Here is an 8114-nt window from a genome sequence, read left to right as displayed (position 1 = left end):
GGGGGAGGTCCTCAAAAAACGTGACTGCCTGTTAACCTGTGAGTTGAACACAGAAGGTGACTCACTCACTCCCTTGTCTTGCCTCTTCTGCTCCCGGAAGAGACTCCAAGGACACAACTTTGAGATAGTGATGTGGTTGGTGTTGAGAATACCTCTACAGTATACTTGACTAAGCCCATGTTAGACTTCTTTATAAACTTAAGACATGGCAGGCAAGTATGGAGATCCAATGAGGCTGCCTAAGACAAGCCCTTATATGTAAGTTCCCTTTGCTGTTAAAACTGCTGCCCACCAATGTAGAGGCCCGCTTCTTTCTTCCATCTCTCCCTGCCCCCTCCCTTTGCATTCAGTGTCAGATTTCACTCAAGAAGCTCCCCAGAGGGTTGTGAACCAAAGGGGTTTGGGCAGCATATGGAAAATCTCCGAACCTTCTACTCCATCTTGCTGCAGATCGAAAACTGCTCTAAAAATAAAGTCTATTTTTAAAAAGAATGCAGGCCAGTTATTTTATAAAAGGTCTTTTACTGGTGTTTCTCTGATGTTTCCTCAGGATTAGATACATACTAAGTGCTTTTGACTTGAACACCACAGAAGCAATATTGTCACATGGAAGGAACACAATGTCTGCCTTTATCAGCGATGTGAATTTTGATTACTTTGCTAGGGTTGCGTCCATTTTTCCACTTCATTTTTTTTATAAGTAATAAGTGTTTTTGGTAAGATACAGCAGCTAGCAGAAAGCAGAAATAACCTATCCAATAAACAGAAGAATAGTTTTTTTTCAAGTATGTGCTCATAGAAGAATATTTTACAGCAGGAGAATATGAAGGAATCAGAGTTACACCATTCAATTTAAACAATCTCTAACAAACAAACGCAAAGTGATTCCATTTGTCTAGAATTTTAAAAATACGCTGGGGCGCCTGGGTGGCTCAGTGGGTTAAAGCCTCTGCCTTCGGCTCAGGTCATGATCCCAGCGTCCTGGAATCGAGCCCCGCATCAGGCTCTCTGCTCAGCAGGGAGTCAGCTTCCTCCTCTCTCTCTGCCTGCCTTTCTGCCTACTTGTGATCTCTATCTGTCAAATAAATAAATTAAAAAAAAATACGCTGACGTACACAAAATATTCTTTGGGAATGCAAAGAATAGTCTGGTTCATACAAACACACAGAGAAAGGAACCGTAAACCAAACCTTTGGAAAGTGGTTTCCTGTAAGGTGGAAGGAAGGGCATGGAATTGGGAGAGAGTCCCATGGGGATGAGGGGATGGAATGACTATGAGGATGCCCACTGTGTTGTTTTTTTATGCCCTATACTTTTTAAGATATTATTTTATAGTTACTTGTTATTTGAAAAAAAAAATTGTGAACTATCCCTTCTGAATGGAGAGAAGGAGGCTGTGGAGAGAGCTGAGCTGGGAGTGGAGTTTGCCCGGTCCCTTGGGAGCTGCCTCCCATTAAGTCCAATGGATGCTGTGACCTCTACCGAAACATTGTTTGGTCCTGGTTGATCACCACTGAGGAGTCATTTCTTGTTACCCTTGCCTAATCCCCTCCAAGTCCAGCAGCTCTATGCCACTTCCAGACCACTCTGCTTTGACAGTGGGGTTTGGGAAATCTTTGGGAGCCACTAGGATCCCAGGCTACTCTCACATATTGCAAGCCAACCCGCCAGCCCCAAAGAAGGTAAGTCTAGGGGAGGAGCCATGAAGGGTATGAAAGACTGAAAAAAGGCCACCTGGGGCTTGAGTATGAAGAGTGGGGGGAAGGGAGTATGGAACAGTAAAAGTTCAGTGCATTGCCTTTGAGGAGTGAGATTGTGTGTGGGCAGGTGGAGGTGGAGGGAACAATTGCTTCCCATAATAATTCAACACAACTTGTAGAAGGAAATGAAACTGGACAGTTTTGTGTGGCTGACCACAGCTTATGGGGCTGTTCAGCCTCAACAGACCTATGTCTAACAGTGTCTCCTCATTAAGAACCAAAGTTCCCCCATGTGACTTTAATGACAAATTCTCTTTTGTATCATGAATTTATTAATTCTTTCAAAGCACCGTTCAGCATCTACTCTATAGCAGGTCCTGCCCTTGGTGCTAGAATGCAAAGCTGAATCATACATACATCCTTGACCATGAAGAACTTCAAGCTGAGTAGAGATAAGACATCTGTTGTTTTTTATTTGTTACATAAACCTATAGTGAACTATTGCATGCCAGGTACCTATTAGAGAAAGGATTATCAACTTCTCCCTCAGAGAACTCAAAGGCTGGAGAAGACAGAGAAGTAAGCCTTCAATGACCCTCCCATTAGAGCTGGAGTGGAGATATGGACAGAGTGCTGTGTGGGCCCTGAAGAGGGCCGGGTAACCATCTTAAACTGTTCTGGCTGCTCTAACAAAAAATGCTACAGAATGGGTGGCTTATAAACACAGGAATTTATTTCTCACAGTTCTGGGGGCTGAGAAGTTCAACATTAAGGTGCTAGCAGATTCAGTTCTGTTGAGAGCCCACTTTCTGGTGGGCCATCAGCTCACTGTGTCCTCACATGGTGCAAGGGGCCAGGGAGCTCTCTGAAGTCTCTTCTGTAAGGGCATGAATCACATTCATGAGAGCTCTGTTCTTGTGTTCTAATCATGCAAATGACCTGAGAGTCTCCACCTGCCAATACCATCACATGATGGAATATCTTCCAACACAGGGCTTTGGGGGTGGGGACACCGACGTTCAGTCTATGGCACTAATCTAGTCTACAGCAGGCAGCCTAGGGCTCAGGAGACTGGTGGTTGGTGAATCTCTGGTGTCACTTAGATGGGTTTGATACAGCAGTTATAATAGATCGTGATCACATAACCACTGATATTCTCTGACCTACGAGTTACAAATGAAATATCTCATGGGGATGTTCAGTTATATCAAAAATGAAGTGCACCAGATGTATGGAGATTGTTGCCTACTAGAGAGGCCAGCCCTGCCTAAAGAATGTCCCAATGCCAGGCACCTACGTGACTCAGTAGGTTAAGCGTCTGCCTTTGGCTCGGGTCGTGATCCCAGAGTCCTGGGATTGAGCCCCGCATCAGGCTCCCTGCTCAGTGGAGAGCCTGCTTCTCTCTCTCCCTCTGCGTGCCACTCTTCCTACTTGTGCCCTCTCTCTTTCTCTCTGTCAAATAAATAAATAAAATCTAAAAAAAAAAAAAAAAGTCCCAATGCATATCTCTGACTACTGTTACCCTGAGGGGGCCCAAGGATCTGGTGTCATGAGACCTTCTGATCTTTGAAGAGAAACTGGAAATCCAGATTACACAAATTCTCCTGATTAAAGGTTGACAGCTCTAGCAATAATACAAAATGTAAGACACTTTATAGACCAGCCATTCTGGCCATTGCTGGTTGCAACCTTTAACTGAGCTAGCAAATGACTCTGATCTTTCAGAGAAATGAGCCACAGCCACAGATCAGAGACGGTGGGCTGACTCCACAGGCCCCTGGAGAAGAAACAACAGGCTTAGAGCAAATAGAAGAGGGAAAGAAACACCCTGAAAAGTGCAGCTGAGACATCATGGGGAAGCAGATGCTGTTGACAGTAAGGCGACAGAAAGAAGATAGGAGAATGGAGTGTCCAAAACAAAGTCATCAAAATAAATTAAATTAAATTAAATTAAACAAAGTCATCAATTTTTCCCCCTGAAGTCAGGTCTCACTTGGGACATTTTGTTTCTAGACATCTCAAACTCCCAAAAAGAAGGATAAGGGACATGGGGACATAGGAGAGGGGGATGTGGGGACAAGGATATCCTAACACTTATGACTGCCATATAGCATGACCCAGTTCCTGATACACAGTTGCTGACTTTTATTGGAACTGTGGACAAACTGTTGGTCAATTATTTCACAATTTTATCTTTTTATTGTTTCATAAACATACCCACCAGTTGGTTGCACAATCCAGCCCCAGGATACAAGTCTCAGGACTTTCTATGTCAGAAAATTTAAAGACATGGGAAAGATAAGGATTTGCTGTAAATTAGAACTATCTACATCTGTAGGCTGGAGACTTTATTTTTCTATTTTTTAAATAACTTTGTATTTTGACATAGAATTCTTGGATGCCCTATACCTAATTCATCAATAGTTAACATTTTGCCTTATTTATTCCATAATTTGCTATTTGCTCTCCCATCATGGACATGTAAATGTACACATTATGTATAACATATAATTATATATATAAATAGATACACATTATTATTACCGTTTGAGAGTAAGTTATGTATCTTTACCCCTAAATGTTTCAGTGTATTTCCTAAGAACATAGCCATTATCAAAATTAGGAATTTTAATATTGACAGTACCATTATCAAAATTAGGAATTTTATTTTATTTTATTTTATTTTTTTAAGATTTTATTTATTCATTTGACAGACAGAGATCACAAGTAGGCAGAGAGAGGCAGGCAGAGAGAGAGAGGAGGAAGCAAAGCAGGCTCCCCACGGAGCAGAGAGCCCGATGTGGGGCTCGATCCCAGGACACTGGGATCATGACCTGAGCCTAAGGCAGAGGCTTTAACCCACTGAGCCACCCAGGCGCCCCAAAATTAGGAATTTTAAATATTGATATAATATTATTATTTTAATCCATAGTCTATATTCAACTTTGGTTAATTGTCCCAATAATGTCTTGTTTAGTGCTCCCACCATCCCCGCCTCAGTCCAAGACCATGCATTGTACTTAGGTGTCATGTCTTTTCAGTGGAGGCTTTGTTTTTTCCTTGCCTTTAGCACATATCATTTAATACTCCTAAAAGCTACTCCAAATTACAAGTACTATATTTTTTATTTTTATTTTTTAAAAGATTTTATTTATTTATTTGACAAAGACAGAAAGAGCAGAAGCAGGGGGAGCTGCAGACAGAGGGAGAAGCAGGCTCCCTGCTAAGCAGGGGGCCAGATGCAGGGCTGGATCCCAGGATCCTGAGATCATGACCTGAGCCAAAGGCAGACACTTAATTGACTGAGCTACACAGGTGCCCCCCAAATTACAAGAATTTTAATAGAATTTTCTAAATACTAGAAAAGTAGGGGCATCTTGGTGGCTCAGTGGGTTAAAGCCTCTGCCTTCGGCTCAGGTCATGATCCCCAGGTCCTGATATCGATACCCCAGCAAACTCTATGTGCACACTTGGACAGGAACTGAAAAATAAAGTATAGGCAGAAGCCTGTCTTAGTAAAATAACTCATGCTCTAACGCCAGCCAGTATGACTTTTTAGAGCCTCCATTTCCTTCTAGCTCTGTGGTGAGTCATTTAACTCGTCTGTGCCTCAGTTTTCTCTTCCGTGAAATGTGGATAATAGTATGCAACTTGGATTATGAGGCAGAAGTGAAACGCTGATGACAAAGCATTCAGCTCGACTACAACACAAAGGCAAGTTCTCAAATCTCAGAGACAAAGTACAATCCATACTCTTTGGGCAAGTTTTTATTGTAAAGTGCCAGATAAAAAATATTTTAGGTTTTGTGGGCCTTGAGGTCTGTGTTTCAATGACTCCTCTCTGTCAGTATGCAAAAGCAGTTACACACAAAGCGTGGAGGATAGGAAGTGACTGTGTTCGAATACAATTTTATTTGTGGACACTGACATTAGAATCTCATGTTGTTTTCAATGTCACAAAATACCATTCTTCTTTTGATTTTTTTCCTCCAACCATTTAAAAATATAAACTTAATTCTGAACAAACAGGCCATACAAAAATAGGCAGCAGGCCAGATCTGGGTGGCTGGTCTTTGTCAACCCCTGTGCCTCAATTCAGTTAAGAATGCCTGCTGTACATTCTCACTTCGGATCTATGAGCTGGGAAAGTGGGAAAAACTGTATCTGCCATGTGCTAAGGATTTAAAAAAATTTTAAACTTCATTTTGCAATAACTCAGAAAAAAGTTGAAAAAAAAAACAGTACAAAGAATTCCTTGTTGAGTCCCCAAATGTCAACATTTTACTGTATTTGTTTTATTGTTTTGCATGTACCTAAATACTCATTTTTTTCCTGAACTGTTTGAGAGTTGTAAAGGGGATGCCCTTTTGTTTCCTAAAAACAAAGACACCCTCTTATGTAACCATAGGGCGAGTATCCAAATCAGTAAATTAATACGAAAGTATTATTTAATCTTCAGACTTTGTACCCTTATCAAACTCAAGAAATTAACTTACAGGCCTAATTCTGACTCCATCAACTGTCCTACTAACATTCTGTATGTGCCAAATGTCTTCCAGTCATCACCTCTGCTAACTTCCCCAACTACCCAGTGAGTTTGATATTATTTTACAAATGAAGTAAAATGATTTATCAATTTACCAATGAAGGAACTAAAGGCTTGGAGAAGTTAACTAAGGTACTCACAGTCACACAGATATTAAGTGGCATAGCTGGAATTTTAATTCAGGTGTGTCAGCTTCCAAAGCCCTTGCTTTTCCGTACCAGATGAGGGTTGTAAGTTTGAAAAGGACTTCACCATAGAAGGGGAAGCAGTTGGTGTTTCAGGCATGAGAAGAACCTGAGAAGGGAGGGCCAGCGACTATTTCTCAGTTTCTCAAGGAAATGCCCAGTGGGAAAAGAGAAAGGTATGAACAAATGGAACTTCAGCTATTTTGTTACATAATAGAAAAGGTTTTTTGACATTTTTAAAAGTAAAATATAACTTTTTAGCTTATTTTAAAAATACAGAAAGTGACACAAAATACATGACTTAATGAGTTATATTATGGAGAAAACCCTTGTAACCACCAGTTCAAGAAACAAAACTCTCTTGCCTCCCAACTCCCCAAAGCTGCCCTGCATGGGCTGAATCCCAATCTCAGCTCCCCACCCATAAGTAACCACTATTTTTGACTTTTATAGTTATTTCTCCCAGCATTTAAAGACCAAATTGAGTTTTTTAAAAAGGATCCACACGTTGTAAAAAATAGTGTTAAAGGAAAAACTATTCTGACACTTGTTAAAATGTAAGGAAGACTTCCTTCAGGATGTTGAAATGGAGGGGGCAGCTGGGTGGTTCAGTGTGAAGCCTCTGGGTTTGGCTCAGGTCATGATCTCAGGGTCCTGGGATCTGGGATGGAGGCATGAGTCAGGCTCCCTGCTCAGCGGGGAATCCGCTTCTCCCTCTGCCCCTCGAACGCGCGTGCTTTCTCTCTCATAAATAACACCTTTTAAAAAAAAAAGTGCTAAATCACTATACTACACACCCAAACTAATATAACACTATGTTAACTAACTGGAATTTAAGTAAAAACTTTAAATAAGTAAATAAACTGGAAAAAAAAAAAAAAAAAACAACCAGAAGTGATTTCCCTCTGAAACTCAGTTTCCATCAGACCTGAGGCCCTTACAAGTGTCAGTGAAGGGAACTGGGATTTTCAGAGCTCCTGGGGAACCAGCCAGGAAAGGATTCTCTTAACTGCGGCTGCAGAGACTTTTTCTTTCCAAGTGTAAAAAGATAGAATACTATTTCATACCCATTTGACAGATTCCCTGCATTTCAAGGATGCTGGAGGTGTTGCTTCTCTTACCTCTCAAACCCCAACCACGAAGCAGAAATTCTGCAAACTTGGGTGCTTTGCGGGTTGGTATTCAAAATTGATTTTGTCACAGCTGAACCATACCTCTAAAACTATCAGTAACCTAGCACAATGGTTCTCACATTTTAGCACGCACTGGAATAACCCGGAACATTTATAAAAATGCAGATTTCTGGATCCCATTCCGAGAGTTTCTGATTGAGACTCTCTGGGTGATGCCCTAGAACTTTCATTTCTGACAAGTACCGGGTATACAGTTGGTTCCAGGGGCCACACTGCGGAGCCCTGGATTAGTTTTGCGGACAGCGGGGAACGCAGGGCTAGCATTCTATCTCCTCCACTTAGATGTACCTGGTCTTAACTTCCTCTTCTGTGCCCTCAAGGAAGCAGGGAAGCCAAGACGACCCTTGTTAAAGTCCAGCCCCGGGGCGCGTTATCAAGCTGCTGACAGTCAGGCCTTCTGACTGCCTGTCCAAAGGGTCGCGCCGCGAGGCAGCTGCAAGCAAATTCCAGATAATGCTATCCGGGAGTCACGCGACCGCCCGCGGCCCCT

The sequence above is a fragment of the Lontra canadensis genome, unplaced genomic scaffold, assembly GCF_010015895.1.
Source record: "Lontra canadensis isolate GAN:19392208 unplaced genomic scaffold, GSC_riverotter_1.0 scaffold20, whole genome shotgun sequence".
NCBI lineage: Eukaryota > Metazoa > Chordata > Mammalia > Carnivora > Mustelidae > Lontra > Lontra canadensis.
This window is presented reverse-complemented; position numbering follows the sequence as displayed.